This window comes from Notamacropus eugenii, chromosome 5 (assembly GCF_028372415.1).
Source record: "Notamacropus eugenii isolate mMacEug1 chromosome 5, mMacEug1.pri_v2, whole genome shotgun sequence".
NCBI lineage: Eukaryota > Metazoa > Chordata > Mammalia > Diprotodontia > Macropodidae > Notamacropus > Notamacropus eugenii.
In genome coordinates, this window is record NC_092876.1 from 390,514,198 (window position 1) to 390,531,928 (window position 17,731).

Consider the following 17,731-nt stretch of genomic DNA (forward strand, 5'->3'; position numbering starts at 1 on the left):
TTTTCCATCTGACCAATTTTTCCCGTTAAGGAGCTATTTTCTCCATTTAATTTTTGTACTTCTTTTTCCATTCGACCAATTTTCCCAGTTAGGTTTTGGGTTTCCTTTTCCATCTGATCAATTTTCCCAATTAGGTTTTGGGTTTCCTTTTCCATTTGATTAGCTCTTCCTTTTAGGGAATTATTCTCTCCAGTTAATTTTTGAACTTCCTTTTCCATTTCTTCAATTTTCTTTTTCAGGGTGATGTTCTCATCAGTGAATTCTTTTTTTTATAGTTTTAAAATCATTGGCCAGTTTTTCTTTTATATCCTTCTTCAGACGTTCCAGGTAATCTAGTTGTGCTTGCGAGAAATTCATAGTCCCATCTGGGGTTTCAGATGGAAGTACAGTCTCAGCTCTAACCTCTTTGGTGTTTGTGTTTTGGTCCTTATCCCCATAGAAAGATTCTATGGTTTTTTCACTTTTCGTCTGCTTTTTCGATTCATGATGTTGGCTGAGTGTTGTAGCTTTTGGTTCTTTCAGTCAGAAGGTACAGATCTTTAAGTTGAGCTGATGTATGTCTAGGCTAAAAGCAGGCTTTTGTTTTTTGTTTCCCAGATCAACCCTGGGGTTAGCTTCTTAGGTATGTGGGAGGTGTGGTCTGGTCTCAGGATATCTCCTCAGCTGACTTGAGGCAAAGACAAGGTCTGGGGATGATGATCCCAGCTTCCCTATTGTCTTCCCTTTTCCCCTGGAGGGCTGGGGCACGCCTAGAAGCTAACGCGTGTTTCTGCCCCTCCTGGGGCTCGTCTCCTGGCTCTGAGGCTTGCCTGGGTCTTAGTGCGAATTTTCTCTGCCCTGGGTCGTCTGTCCCTCCAGCCGTCTTCGCTACCATAGGAAGAATTCCCCTTTGCCACTTTTCCAGCCTCTGGTGTTATGAGACCACCCGCCCCCTTCTGCTGTTCCCGCTGATCCAGGATTAATCTGGGGAAGAATTTTATGGTTCCCTCACGGTCATCAAGGGGGAGGAGAGAGCACTTACTGATCACTCTGCCATCCCAGTTCCTGGAAGTTCAAGTAGTGACCCACCGAAGTCCGTCTTCAGGCTGAAGATTTCAAGGGCTGCTGCGGTGATGTCTGGCACTCACTGGCTCTCACCGGCTCGGCCTGGCTTATCTCCTGCTCCGCTGGTCTCGCCCGCCACTCTCGGGCTCCTCTGGTCCCCTCTGCCCTGCCGCGCCTGACCGCGCTGCGCTGTGCGCCGGGGTCTTACCCCCGCGGAACAGATCCCTCCCGTGGACCCTCCGGTCCAGCCTGGGCTCCGAATCCGTCAAAGTCCGTCACCCACTGGATTCTACACCTCCAAAGTCTGGTCAGACTCTCCCCCCGGAGGTATCCAGAGGAGTTTTTCCAGGAGCTTAGGTGAGTCGTTGCTTTCACTCCGCCATCTTGGCTCCGCCCCCAGAGACCTAGCCTGCTCTTTCTTTTCCCGTAATTTTCCTCCTTCACCTCTTAATTTTTATTTTATTTTTATATTTGTTTGTGGATATCATTTCTTCTAATATAACACAACCTATATTCTCTATCTATCTATGTGTATGCATGTGTGTGTGTATGTACAATCTCTCCATCTACCTAAATACTGAGAAAAGATTCAAGAATTAAAAACATTTACTTTCCATGTAGTAATGTAAGCAGTTCATCTTTAGAGAGTCTTTTATGATTTTTCTTTCCAGTTTACCTTTTCATGCTTCTCTTGTTTCTTGTCTTGGGAAGTCAAATTTTTAAATGCAGATCTGGTCTTTTCCTCAACATGAATGATTGAAAGTCATCTATATCACTGAATGACAATTTTTTCCCTTGAAGTATTATACTCAGATTTGCTGGATAGGCGATTCTTGGTTTCAATCTCAGTTTCCTTGACCTCTGACATATCCCATTCCAAGCCCGTCGATCCCTTGATGTTGAAGCTGCCAAATCTTGTGTTATTCTGATTGTATTTCCACAGTACTCAGATTTTTTCTTTCTAGCTGCTTGCAGTATTTTCTTCTTCATCTGGGAACACTGAAATTTGGCCATAATATTCCTAGGAGTCTCTTCGGGTCCATTTCTCTTCGGGTCTCTTTTACGAGGTGACTGATGAATTCTTTCGGTATTTATTTTATCCTCTGGTTCTATAACATCAGGGCAGTTTTCCTCAATAATTTCATGTAAGATAATGTCTAGGCTCTTTCTTTGATCGTGGTTTTGAGGTAGTCCAATAATTTTTAAATTATTTCTCCTGGATCTATTTTCCAGGTCAGTTGTTTTTCCAATGAGATGTTTCACATTATCTTCCATTTTTTTCAAATTTTTTGTTTTGTTTACTAACTTTGTTTTTTAGGTCAAAGTCATTCATTTCCTTGAACTCAATTCTCTCTTTCAATGAATTATTTAGTTCAGTGAGCTTTTGAACCTTCTCCTCCATTTGCCTAATTCTGCTTTTTAAAACCTCCTTCTCCTCCTTGACTTTTTGGACCTTTTTTTTTCTAATTGAGTTAGCCTCTTTTTAAAGCTGTCATTTTCCTCAGCATTTTTTTGGTTCTCCTTTAGTAAGCTCCCAACTTGTTTTTTATGGTCTTATATTGCCTGAGCCCAATTTAAGTTACCTTTGGAGGCAGATGCTTTGACTTCCTCTGATGGTATGCCTTGTTCTTCCTCATCTGAAAGGATGGGAGGAGCCACCTGTTCCCCAAGAAAGTAACCTCCTATGGTCTTATTTTTTTTTACTTTTGTGGGGCATTTTTCCAGCCAGTTACTTGACTTCTGAGTTTCCTCTCCACAACCATCTGGCTTCCAGTTCTGCCTAGTCAGCTTTGGGGTGTGAGATTTAGATGAGCTGCTCCAAAGCCTCAGGGGATTTAGGCAGTGCAGGGCTGCTATTCAGTTTGATATTAAGATTGGCTGCTCAAGTAGGGACTGGGCCACTACACAGAGTTCAGTTCCCTCAAGGGGTTTGTGATGAGACCTTCAACAATGGATGCAGGCTACTGAGGGGGCCTGAGTTATGGGGACAGCCCGCTCCCCTCTCAGTCACCTGAAAAGACCCTCTCACTGACCTTTGGTGCCTGTGGGTTGAGGGATATGAGCTGCTGCTGGAGATGCTGTCCTTGAAGCCTGCTTGGATCTGTTCCTTTTGGTGCTGCGTTGCCAAGGCAGGGCTGGGCTTTGCTCCATGTCTTGTGCACGACAGACCTTTCCTGTTGGTTTTTCCAGTCTCTCTGGAATATAAATCTCCTACACTCCATCGTTCTGTGGCTTCTGCTGCTCTAGAATTTGTTGAGAGTTCTTCTTTACAGGTGACTTATGTGCTGTGGGGTAAGAACTGGCTTATGTGTATCTTTCTACTGCGCCATCTTGGCTCTTCCCCGAGGCTTTATCTTTGAGCAAGAAATGTAGTAAGTAAACCCAGAGGAAAAAAGGCAGCTTTAGGACATGACGTTTTACCTTCCTCTAGGTGAAACACTGGAGGAGATGGAGGAGGAGAGGGAGAAGGTGGAGTACTAGTTGCTATTCACTCACAGGTTGTCTTTCTCCCTTGTTCTCAAAGAGGACAATGACATCAATATGATGAAATGACTTTCAGTTGACTTTGATTTGAGTCAGGGAGGGCTGTGCATGCCTCAAAGCTGCTTTGTTCCCTCTGAGTTTACTGGCTACATTTCTAGCTCAAAGATCAAGCCTCAAACTCAATTCACTCTGGAGCTCATAGACTGGACAACAAGTCCCCAACCACCTAGGACAAAGCGGATTTAAATCTTAGATAGAAATTGTTTCTCCTTTCCCCAAGAACCCTGAGCGTCTTCTCCTTCCATTTTGATTTTTTTTTTTATTAAAGGGGTCATCCCTTGAGCAACTACTTAAAGAAACCTGTTCATGACAGGTTTAAGTTTAATCTGGATTATCTACGTTTTATCTATTATTTTCTTAAATCTAGATAATCAACAAAACAATAAACTAAGCTCTCATTTGTTGTGTTTGCTTATTTATGATATGTAAATAATCAATGAAAATTTAACCATGAACTCTCACCAGTCAATTTGAAGCAGCTCCAACACACCTCTACTTGTGTCGATCCAAATCTAAGGGAAGTTATTGAGTGTAAAGTGAGTAGACAAATGCCCCAGTTTTTTGGGGCCCAAAGGAGTTATTTATTGTTTTACAGAAATACAATTTCTTCAGGTATTCATCAGTCAGGGAGTACATTTTCCTCCAGTTTTTTACTGCAACATAAAGTGCTTCCATAAATGTTCTTGAATCCATTGTTTCTTTTCCTCTGTCCTTGTCCTCTTCATGATACAGTCTTAATCATATTTTGGTCTAAAAAGAAATGCATAGTGTAGGAACTTTTTGGTTGAAGTTCCAAATTAGTTAAAAGATTAGTTGATCCAGTTCCTTAAAGACTAAAGTAAACACCCACACACATACTCACACCCCCCATACATCTACACACACTCATACACACACACACATGCACACATTTTGTTAGTCAGTCTGAATGAATCAAATTAAATTCGTCAATGGCTATCGTTTCGTTATCTGTTTATCCTTTTCATTTCCTATTCATTTCATATTTTCATTCCTATTCCTATTCATTTCTTATTTTCATTTCCTATATTTATTTGGATTCTATGTTGATTAATATGTAATTATTATCAGGAGTATTTCAGTATCTATAATTCCTTTAAGCGTAATATAGTTTACCTTCTTATTTCTCCTGTGTTTTCATGTGTAACAGATCTTGTCTGGCATTGTATTTGTCACCAATCCTTTTTTATTCCCTTGGGACACAATTGGTTCTATTTCAGGTCTTTATATTAATTTGACGTGATTGTGTTTCAAATATATTTCCTGTAAATAACACAGTTTAAAGCTATTTTTAAAAATACATTATGGGGGGAGCAGAGCCAAGATGATGGAATGAAAGCATGGACCACCTCTAACTCTCCCTTCAAAGTCCTTAAAATTCCTGTAAAAAATGACTCTAACCAAATTCTACAGCAGCAGAAGTCATGGAATGACAGAGTGAAACAGATTTCCAGTCTGCGACAGTTTGGAAGTCTGAAAGGAAGCGTCTATTGCACCCAGTGTGGACTACCCTGGCACAGATGGGACTGGAGCAGGCTTTGGGGCACTGATAATATGAGAGTTAGAAATCAACAATACACCTACAGCATGAGGAGGCATCACAGTGGGATTTTAGTTCCTCAGAGTATTTCCATGTTTAATAATTATCACTCACATTGGAAACAGACATTACAGAGTTATCTGAAAATTCATTCTCTTTGAAATGTAATTTTCTCCAGTACGAGGCAGGACCTTTTATTTTTATTTCCCTTGAAATGCTAAGGTGATATGTCTGATATATAAATACTATGAATTTCTCTATAATCACTGGATGTAAGCCATTTTATATTTTTTACATAACTGCAAAACAATTAAAATCTCAAATTGATACTATTTAGGAAATTATAAAGCACACTGTATTTATAACTCTGACTGATATTTAGAAGAGTTGATCTCAAGCAATAAAAGATATGCATTAGGTAGTGTCATCTTGAAATACAACATATGCCACAATATATTAACTCTTAGACTAGTTGTAATAATTACATATAATCCTATGTGCCATCCTTCAATTACATTCTTCTAATATTGTAGATACATAAAGTAGATTAAGTAGCATTGTCATTTCTCGTTTTTGACTCTGTCCACCCATGAACAATTAATACTTTTCAATTATTAACTCTGACCTTACGTGTATAAAAAAAAGTGTAGTTCCTGGGATTGTCCTGACAGGTATACTCCAGGATATTTTATGTTGTCTACAGTTATTCTAAATGAGAAATCACTCTTATTTCTTGCAAAGTGTTTTTTTTTGGTAATATGTGAAAATACTGTTGATTTATGTGCATTTATCTCATTTTATGAATTTTCTGAAATTATTTTCTAAAATTAAAAAAAGCTTTTTAGTTGAATTTCTAGGGTTTTCAAAGCCTATCAACATATTTTCTGCAAAAGAGATAGTTTTATTATCTCATTGCCCATTCTGACTCCTTCAATTTCCTTTTATTCTCTTATTTCTATTGCTAGGATTTCCAATACAATATTGAACCATGTCAGTGATAGTGGGCATCCTTGTTTCACTGCTCATATTATTGTAAAGGTTCATGGCTTATATTAATAATAATGCTTGTTATTGGTTTTAGGTAGATGTTTCTTTTCATTTTAAGGAAAATTCCATTCATACCAATTTTTTCATGTTTGTAATAGAAATGACACACTTTTTCTCAAAAATATTTCAGGCATCTATTGACAAAATCATAAAATTTTTGTTACTTTTGTTATTGAAATAATCAATTATGTTATTAGTTTTCCTCCTATTAAACATTTTTACATTTCAGATGCATGTCCTCATAGAATACCAAAGCTGCCTTTCCATATTGTGCCTTATTTTTCCTTAGAGATTTCCTCATTTTCTGAAGAAAATGTTCCTATCAGTCACTGTTTATCTGAAGACATGCTATGGATACTTATGAAAACTTCAGGTTTTCCAGCCTTTTGAAGTTCACAACTTTTTCACCTTATCAACAGAACAAAGAAAAAAAATATGTGATTCACCCCAAGTAGATTTCCCTCCTAGGACTTTTTTCATTTCCAAAGCTTTCGGCTCACTGTTTCCAGAAAGGGACAATTTTATAAGTGCTTACTTGGCTAGAAATAAACATGGGCATATTTCTGATCCTTTCAGCATAAGATATTTTTTTCTCTGTGAAATCATTTACCTTTAGCCAATGATCAGAGCACCTTATTCCTCACAATTGATTAAGTATTTGGTAAAATTTAATTTTCACTTTTGATTCGTTGAGTCATTCAATCAAACAATTGGGACTTCACTGTTTAGATATTTTCCCATATTTCTGTCTGGTAATTTTTTTTTCCAATCTGTCTTTATAGGGGAGAAAAATGGCTTGATGTATTATTTTTATGTTTGCATAATTATGAATATGATATTCTCAGTTTTTAAACAATGATAAATTTTGGAATTCAAGCAAAAGTTACTTCTTTTTATGCAAGTAAGTGAGCTAGATAGCCTCATTGATTTAACTGTTCTTATTCTTGCAATACTTTAATCTTTCACAGAATTTTGGTTTGATTGGTTAGTATACTTCATCCAATGGCACAGACTGAAACTTCTTTATGATTTTGCAAACAGTCTAAGAAAGCAATTATCCTCAAAATATGATCACCCTGTAATAACACAATGGTCACCACTGTACTTTCTATAAGTGTTTTAAAGAAGAGACTATCTGCATCCAGAAAAGGAACTGATGAATAGAAGTATGTGGAGAATGATTCTGTATGTGTGTATGTGCATATGTATATGTGTATATGTGTGTTATTATGTTAATATGTTATATACACATAATTTTAGGTTTAGCATTAAAACAGCAGCTTTTTAGCTGTAACTCTTTCAACAGGCAAAGGTGAAAATACTTGGTTTTCTAAATAACATAACTTTTCCAACATCTTTTAGTTTCAACAAAATTCAGATTACAAATTGCTTTCTCTAACACCATTTCTGGATTACAGAGTAAAATAAAAATCTTGATGGTTCTAACTTTTACTCAAGAAAATTTCACATCTCTGGCCACTCCTTAAAAATGTTTTTGAAAGAAAAAGTTGTGAAACTGCAAGTGGAAGTGAGGGAGACTCTGGAACAAAGTCCAGTGGCGCCAAGTCTCCTCCTTTTCACCTGGGAGTTTCAAAGCCTTATCTCTGAGGTGTTTCTCAGTAGGTTTCTCAATTTATCAGTCAGTACTTTAACACTGTCCTGCAAATCTTGCACCATCTGTCAGTTCTTCCATCTCTCTTCTAAGTTTACACATATGGGTGCTGGCTGCCCCTCTGGGCTATTGTCCCCTGTACTATTCTCTGACTCTGACGGGGCTGTCTGTGAGGATGTGATGAATGTTCTCATTTGCACTGCCTTGCCACCATCTTCTATGAACACATTCTTCAGCATGTTATGTAGAAAGAATGTGTACTGACCCTGACTCAACTTTTGTGAGCTTTGCCCCATTTCAATCTTACTCATGGTTACACCTTTTCTCACCGAGCTGAATGTGCACGTCTTCTCCTGTGTCCACTTCTCGGATCTGCTTTCTGGAGGGCTCAGTGAGGCAGACAGGCTACCATTTCCTGTCGCGCTCAGGTATTGGCCTTTGACCCTGTCCTGATAGCTCCTGTACACTATCTAGGCTTCTGGAGAGCCTGACTCACTCAGGGGGTACTGAGGGACCTGATTCCCTCAGCTGAGATTCCTGAGGGACCTAATTTCCCTTGGCTGAGCTTCCTGCTCCTTCCCCCTGCTTGTGGCTCCACGTTGGTGGGTGCCAAGTTGCTATGGTGGCTGCATAGCTTACCGAGAGGAGCAAGTCTTATGCCTGACCAGCAGGTTGCTCATCCTCCTGTGAAGCTCGTGAGTAAAAGAATGAGGCGAGAGAGCAGGTCAGTGAAGCAACTCTGATTTATTCAATCAAGCACTCTGATTATATATATAGTCTCTGCCAGCTAGCCCAGTGAACCATGGTAACACATAAACAAACCCGAAACTATAGAAATGAACACAAGCTGGAACTATAGTGACAACAACAAACCAGGAGTGGGGCCGTCCCTTCCAGTGCCATCTTGTTCACCCTTCCCTGCACCAGACTCAGTTTACCTAATGTCAGTCAGTGTGGCGTCCCAGATGGTGTGGCAGTCAGCGCCCCTTACGTATATGTATATATGCATTTTTACATACATATATACATATATATGCCTATATACATATGTAAATACATACATATACTCACATATTGGTGTCTAATGGGTTAGAGAAGTAGAGAAGAAAAATATTTATATATTTAAGAGGAATAACAAGTTTTAAGGAAAGGATTTGCACTTTCATGTGCAATCATCTTTTTGTTTGTTTTTGTTGTTCTTTGTTATGGAAATCAATAAATTTTAAAAAGGTGAAATAAATATATATTTTAAACAGCCCTTGTTTTAACACAATGATCCTCACTGTGCTGATATTCTCTAAACTTCAGCTGTTGTTGGGATAACAGACATACAGCACATTGACAATTCTCACAGACAATTCTCACAGCACAGAAATGTGAGTGTGTATGTCTGTGTATGTATCTGTATGCATGTGTATGTGTGTACATACATAGATGTACACACATATGTGTAGCACCAGTGCAATATTCACAACACCTATAGTGGCCATGAATATGCCACTACAATTCTGAATCACAAAATACTACAGATTCTCTTCATGTAAGACAGAACCAAAACATTTATTCATACAACAGAAAATTAAATCCATCATAATAACAAAGATATTTATACACAATATTAATGTAGAGAACAACACTATCCACAAGCCATCCCCCTGCTAGCTTTCCCACACACCAGCTCCTTTTAACAAATCACAAACAGTCTCCCTTAAACAAAATGCTCTTCTCTCACTCACAGCCAACTGTGGGTGTCCTTCAGTTCTGACTGCTTTCTGACTAATCTCCCCTCAGCTCTGCTCTAGCTCTTCTTCTTCCTGTTCTGACCTTCCTGCTCAACCTATTCAACAAATTCCTCCCATCACTGGCTTCATGTAACTCAGACTTCCATGTGACCTAGGCATGTCACATGAGTCTTTTAATGAATGAGAAAGACCTTTCCATTTCCATTATCATTACATGAGTGTAATGGGAGTTAAAAATCTTCCCTGCCCATTGATAGACCTCAGGTGGGGCTATTGAGACAGGCTTGATTAGGGGAGGCTTGTTTTGTATGAAAGCCCACAGTTTTTGCTAATGAGGCACTGGGTAACAAGGGGTCCTGCCTCTGACTCTGAAAAGAGCATATACACTCTGAGGTGAGGTATTGCTTTGGGGTTTAGTTTTTGGAAGAAATTTCCTGTACCAAATGAACACAAGATACGGCACAAATGCCAAGATATGCATCTTTCTCAGTGAAACCCATTAAATAAAAAACAAATAACCTATCAATTATCAAATGGAAAACAAAACAAATGCACAAGCAGGTATAGGGAGATTCTCAACCCATTAAACATCTGGCTATGTATCTTGGACAGGAATTATAAATGGTGACTGATCTGGTCCTAGAAGTATATAGAGAGTTTAGTTCTGACAAGATTTCACTTGCAAAATGGTCCATTACCATTATTCCAAAAAAGACATGAAAAGAAAATCTAAAAAAATCATTGCTATTCTCCTAGTTATTCCATAGGACTGTGATTCATGAAACTACGTAGTCTTCAAAAAAAAATCACAATTTTAGATAATTCAGACAGCAATGGAACAATGTGCGAGGATGATGAAATGTACAAATGAAATGACACGCAGAGGTATCAAACATGGTCTGCTGGCTACATATGACTGGCAAATCAGGTTAAAATATAATTGGGAAAGATTTATTAACACGATACATAAAAATGCTATAGAGCTAATTTGTGGTTGTCTAAGTCAAACTACAGCCCATAGGAATCCCTTTATATTTCAATTTAATGTCATTGCTATAAAAGACATCACCAAAAATGTATGTTTATACAAAAAAATAGGTCATTTAAGTAAGGAAAAGTGATGAAAACAGATATAAATAATATTCCATTGGTATCCCTGAAGCATTAAAACAAGTACAAGAAAGACTTCAGTACCTTGGGAGTATTACTTATGAAGTATTTAGAAAAAGAAACAGAAATCACACAGGATTAGAAATCATGAATAAGTTGTAATTTGTACCAATAGACGGATCATGTTACCAATAAAATATTGATGAAATGACTGAAGGAATTTGAGAACAATCAGTCATCAAGGAACATTTACTAAGCTCCTTCTATGCAATATGTCCTATGTGGCATCTGGGATAAAAAGACAAGTGCTAACTAAATGCTAGTTGACAATTTAACTCACAGAAATTCATTCTCTCAGAGAAAATAACATGTAAATAAATAGAAATAAGTAATACATTAGCATAGATACAAGATGTGCTTTTATGGACGAAAAACATTTATGATTTCTGATTCAGAAAGATATATAGAAAATGCTGACTAGAGTACTGAGAGGTTGGGCAATTTGTCATGGGCTTGTATAACTACCAATAACTATATGCTAAAATTCATTTCTTTCTGGCTTCAGAGTTGGTATTATAACTGTTAATAGATGTTTAATCCTGGAAAAATCACTTAACTTTTGTTTGCCTCAGGTTTCTTATCTGTAAAATAGGTATAACAATGGCATCTACTTGCCAGAGTTGTGATCATCAAATGAAGATAATTGTAAATATCTTTAAAAAACTATATTGTTGCTATTTTTGCTATTGTTATTACTATTATTCTTTATGCCACAGTTGCCTTTAGAAAAGTGATAATAAGTAGTAGTGAAGAATTTGGATTATGTAATCAAGAAAGGATAAGCAAGATCATTTCATCCAGCCATCTAATTTTAGAGGTGACTTAATTGGGCCTAGATATGTTAAGTGAGATGGCCCATATCATACAATTATTGGCAAGGAGCTTGGACTTAAACTCAGGTCTTCTGACTTAAAAATCTAATTCTTTTCTCATTACATCACATTATCTACCATGGTACAATTTGCAAGAAAATTTAGAACAAACTAACTCTTAAATAACAAAACATGTTTTATTAAGCACTTAAGTCTTACAGCTCTGCATAAGTACATTAAACAATTTATAAAGAAAATGTAAAAGCCCCACATAACACCACTTAATGAAGACTAGTTTCTTTCACACTTGGTAGAAAAAAAGAGATAACCAGATGCAATTCTTCTAATAAATAATATGGTAAACAGAGTGTTCTGTTAACATGATTACTTTTATAATGTAAGCAATGGAGGTAGTTGTAGTTAGATTTACTCAATGTTATTGTTTGAGAAAGATAAAAAAAATAAATACGAAAAAAATGAGAGAACAGAAAGAGTTCTTTCAGTCATTTAACCAGGAGTTTCTTCTGTCTCTCTAAAACATAGAAATTAGTGAGAACTGATGGTGATTTCTCTCTCTAACTGAAGAGCAAGCAAGCCCTTTTCAGCATTTGAATTAAATCCTTTCAGGCAAAAATACTATTTTTAATGCATTGAAATTAAGTAAGAAGGAAAAGCAAAAAAGAAAAGGGAAGAAGAAGAAGCAAATCTTTAAAAGTAAAAGCTCAAGAAATGACTATTATGGATCAGGAGAACTAAAATGATGGCAAGCAGCAATTTTCCACTTATCCATTTGTTAGGGCCAATGACAACACATGATCACCTTACAGATGATAAATCACAGACTCTACTTTCAGGTGTATTTCTCTTCTGAACTTTTAGGGTCACTAATTTATTATTTATTTCTCCATGTTTTATATAAAAGTAAACTCTTCAGAGACCACTCCTGCAATGCTTAGCAGAAAATAAACTACATGTAATTGGTAAATGAACTGTGCCAGGGAGTCACTTGATATTTCACTTGGGCAACCAGCAACTAGAAACATTCCCCTTTTAGAGAGGTCATTGACTGGAAATATTTGGTAGAAACATTTTCAAATTTTCTTTTAAAAAACAGCAATATAGTTTAAGACTGGTTAGAATCTGGTGTTAATCAAGTAGAAGACTTGAACCATCTATGAATGAGTTGTTTTAAATTGAGAAAAATAAATCTGTCAGTTTAATTGGAACAGATGAAAATAATATAATTTTCTAAACATGCAAAAATTTGCTTTCAACACAGAGATAGTGATGAAGAATTATCTGATACATAGTATCCACAGTGAAAAATAATTTCAAAGGAAACTGTATGAGAGCAAAGACCTCTTTATCACTCCTCATATTCCTCGGTGATTATCACAATGTCTTCTACTTAGAAAGCAACTGAGTTGTTTGAATGAATAAAATGGTTTATTAATTTGTTCCATAATAAATACATTAATTAGAAATTTTGATATATCAATAGGCATGATGAGCTTAAGTTAAAGTGTAGACTGTTTTTCCTTTCCCCATAAGTAGATTGGAAGCCTTTTCTTTCTTTTTTTTTTTTTATTTTTGGAGATGGGAGAATTAAATTGTCTAGTTCAAAGCGAATGATAATCTCAAAAAATGCAAAAAAGTCTCAAAAACTGCAAAACTTGAAACATCTAAATTGAAACCAAAATTCTTGTGCTCTCCCCAATTGTCAGTTGGATCCATGGGTTATGTCTACTTCACTTACGGGGTACTCTGTGGGTCTGTCATCCTAAGTCTATAGTTCACAATTCCCTACTAATATAATTAACTTGAATAGTCAGCTGCCATTAGCTCAAAACAAAGACACTTAAAGAAAATGCTTAGGAGCACACAATGACCAAATATCTCTTCCCACCCACTAGAATCCTAGAGATAACTCACTAACAGATACAAAAAACACCAAGAGGAAGGAAAGCAGATACTGGTAAAGGGATAGATAGGTACGGAATGCAACTATCCAAGGCAGCTCTTGGTTTTGTTGTAGAAGACCCCAAAGTCTTTTCTTAGGACATCTCCATTTTTTTATAATACAAAGGGAAAAAAGAGAGATTATCTTCTTCCCCAGGCTCTGAAAGAAATATAAGGTAAAGGATGATTATTTACGATTTCCAAGGATTCAAGAATGCCTCCAGAGTTGTAAACTTTCAATAGATAACTCCATAGGCTCAAAGAGAGGACTCTCTTTTCTTTCTAATTCAGCTGACTTATTGGGACTTATAGACCACCAGGAATAGAGGTGATCCTTTAGCCAGTCATTGGTTGACTTATTTAAAATTCCATCAAGTGTGATTCTGCAATTCCTTCACACCTCTTAAACACTATGGATGCTTTTTACATTTATTTTTTCAAGCTATAAAAGGTCAGTTTTAGTTCTGAGTCCATTCTAGTCTGAAAATTGGCCACTAAGTGTGGTCATTAAATGTTAAAATGGAAAAAAAAATAGAAGGTAAATTGATGAATATGGGAAACCATAAACAGAGACAAAGAACACATAGAAAGAAGGATTAGAAATAAGAACAGTCGTTAGATAGGGATCAAATTGGTAAATCTTTGCTAGTATTTTTATATTTTCAGTCAGATCCATTGAATACATTATGATTCCAATATGCAAATATTCCTTTTAATAAGCAATCTTTCATGGTATATGTGAATATTTGTAAATCCCAAGTTATAGTCCAACGTCCATTGTAGAAAATCAGTAAAGGGGTAAAATATCTTCATGATGACGAACTCTTTCTGCCTTGCACCCACGTAAAGAAGCCCCTTTAAGTATTTTAGACATTATTTCAAGATGCAAGAGGGCAAAATGGAGTCATGAAGACTCCCTTCAAATAGTGCCTTGCATGCATCCATCCAAACTATCTAAGAATATATGAGATATTGCTACATGAACCTAACATTTTTTTAACAGTATGATGAGATTTCATATCAACCATGTGTTAACAAAAGGGAACAATGTGCTTATGTACATTTATTTTCTCCTTGTGTTTATAAGTAGTCTTGTACTAATTGCATTGAGATTTTTGTCACTGCAATCAGACAAAACCAAGTGTCCATCTCCTTTCCTTCTCTATAAAACATCTAAAGTTCTGTAATCCTGGAGCTACTCAAGTGCAAGCAGTGAAGGTTGATCCTTGAGTCACAGCAAGAGCCTTGTATAGAAATGTGCCTAGCTTAGGATGAAGCATTTAAAAGCACTATTTGGGACTATCTTCTCTTGCCATGAACTAACGACCATCCCTTGTGACATATCCCTGCTATAACACTAGGGCTGCTTTCAAAATACCAGTCCTGATTGCAGGGCACAAAGATGTATGAGCTAATTGAGCCATATGCTTTAAATGGAAAAAGATTGTGTGGGATAAAATTTGTTTTTAAGATGTGAATTATGGCTTTACCAGCAGAGCAAAACTAAATACTATTGTAAATAAAAGAAATAAACATTTTAAAGTCAGTCAAAAAGAGCAAAATTTAGGCGAACTATAGTTACAGTTACTTTACTGATCATTCAGAAAGAAGGAAGTAAATCACTGTTATTTACATTGGGTAATTGCCTGAAAGTCTTTTCTCTGGTGCCTTAAAAGTCTCTTCTACTAAAATTCAGTGCTCTGGGTTAGTGGGCGGAGCCAAGAAAGCAAAGTAAATGCAGACTTGTTTGAGCTCTCCCACAAACCCCTCCAAATGCCTTTAAATATGACTCAAAAATTCTAGAGCAACAGAATCCCCAAAAAGACAGAGTGAAACAAGTTTCCAGCACAATAAAACCTAGAAAGTTGACAGAAAAGACCTGTTGTACCAGTTTGAGAGAAGAGTACAGTCCAATGAAGACCATGCCAGCACAGACGGGGGAAGAGCAGGCCTCAGGGGACTGAATCACTGGTACCTGTGGTGGTTTCCAGACTTCTCAACCTCAAAGGCCAAAGACAACTTAGGACCGTAGGAAAGGTGTGCTGGACCTGAGTGAGAAAGGAGCATAGCTGGGTAGTACAGGTTAGCAACAGCAGTGGCTTTAGAAGCATTGGCTACTTTCAAGGCTCACAACACCTACGTGCTGGGGGCGGGGGTTAGAGTGATTATTCAGAAGGAGGTTGCAGGGATCTCTTTACCAGCACATAGGCAGGATTATCTTGTTTTGCCCATACTTGAATCTGAGTTGTACTCTTGGGTTGTGCTGCTGGGGCTAAGAGGATCACTGGCATGATGGAGTTTGTGGCAGCAGTGGAAAGGTAATCCTCCTCACAGTTCCAAGGCAGAAAAGGGTGCTTGTGGTCACTCACCAACCAGAGCATAGATCAGGAGAGTAATAGACACAACTCTCCCTCAATCATACAACTTTGGAAGAACTGAAAATTTGCAGGTCCCTAGAAGTATCTAGGAAAACAACTGTGAAAAACCCTGAAGTTTGGGACAGTACGCCCTTAGCATTGGAAGCAGAGCCCTACCTTAATAAAGAGCTAAATAGTCGAGAAATTGGCTCAGAAAATGAACAAACAGCAGAAAAAATATCAGACTGTGTTATCCCACTTTGGTGGCCAGGACATTTAAAATATAAAACCCGAAGACAAAAAAGTCAAGTTCCAACAGTCAAAACTTTCAAGAAAAAATATGGATTGGTCCCAGGCCATGGGACAGCTCAAAAAGCATTTTTAAAACCAAGCAAGAGAAGTAGAAGAAAAATTGGGAAGAAAAATGAGAGTGATGCAAGAAGATAATGAAAAAAATAGTCAACTACTTACTAAAGGGGACCCCAAAAATACTGAAGAAAAAACTATATTAAACAAATAAACTAAATGGCAAATGAGGTCCAAAAAGTCAATGCCTTAAAAAATAGAACTGACCAAATGGAAAAGGAAGTACAAAAGCTCACTGAAGAAAATTAGAATGGAGCAAATGAAAGCTAATAATTTTATGAGAAATCAAGAAATTATATAACAAAACCAAGAGAATGAAAAAAAAAGACAATGTGAATTACCTCATGGGAAAAAGCAACTGATTAAAAACAGAGCCTAGACATAATATTTCAAGAAATTAACAAGGGAAACTGTCCTGATGTTCCAGAATCAGAGACTAAAATAGAAATTGAAAGAATACACCATTTATCTCCTGAAAGAGAATCCCAAGGGAAAATTCCTGGTGATAGTATAGACAAATTGCAGAGTTTCCAGATCAAGGAGAAGAGACCAGAGGTGAACAGAAAATTTCACTTTCATACATAAGTCTCAAGAGAAGCATGGAAAGGTAAACAGGAAAGAGAAATCATAAGAAACTTATGAAAGGTGAACTATTTACATTCTTATACAGAAATATGATATTTCTAATTCATGAGACATTTCTCATTATAATGTTAGTCAGGATAAATATATGTATCTGTATATCTATATTTGTATCTATTTATCATATATATATACATACATGTATACATATACACACATATATACATACACACACATATATACACATGTAGCACCAATGCAATATTCACAGTGCCCACAGGAGTCATTAATATCATGACACAATTCAGAACCATGAAATACCAAAGACTATCCACACAGAAGGCACAACCAAAACATTTATTAAGACCCAAATCCATCACAGCTAAAAAATCTATATACAATGCCAATGCAAAGGACAACACCATCCCTAAAAATTTCCCCTGCTAGGCTTCCCATAAAACAGATTCATTCTACTCATCACAAGCAGATTCCCTTAAAGAAAATCATAAACAATAACAAAATAACTCACGCTACCCAGGAACCTACATTCTTCATATCTCTGACTGCTCTCAAGACTAATATTCTCTCAACTCTGCTCTAGTTCAACTTCTTCCTGCTCTACTCATTCATCAAACATCTCCCACCACAGACTCCATGTGAATTAATGGGTCTATTAATGAATGAGAGAGAGAGAGAGAGAGAGAGAGAGAGAGAGAGAGAGAGAGAGAGAGAGAGAGAGAGAGAGAGAGAGAGAGAGAGAGAGAAGTCACAGGGTGAGTTGAAAATGAAGGCATGATATTTAAAAAATAAAATGCAGGGGTAAAATAGGAATGTCCTGGGAGAAAGAAAAAGGGGGTACAATGGGATAAATTATCTCATATAAACAAGGCAAGAAAAACTTTTTATAGTGGAGGGGAAGAGGGGGAAGGTTATAGGGA

At 37.0% G+C, this 17,731-nt stretch overlaps 1 long non-coding RNA gene across 2 annotated transcripts in view; it reads right to left on the reverse strand.

The window, feature by feature from the left end:
• Positions 1 to 4,060: 4,060 nt before the first annotated feature.
• Positions 4,061 to 17,731, reverse strand: part of LOC140506846 (uncharacterized) — a 112,821-nt gene continuing 99,150 nt past the window's right edge. Inside the window, exon 3 of one of the 2 annotated variants that reach the window (XR_011968128.1) lies at positions 4,061 to 4,364. This is a non-coding gene — a long non-coding RNA (uncharacterized lncRNA). The remainder of the gene's footprint in view (positions 4,365 to 17,731) is intronic. The other variant, XR_011968127.1, reaches the window with a different exon arrangement.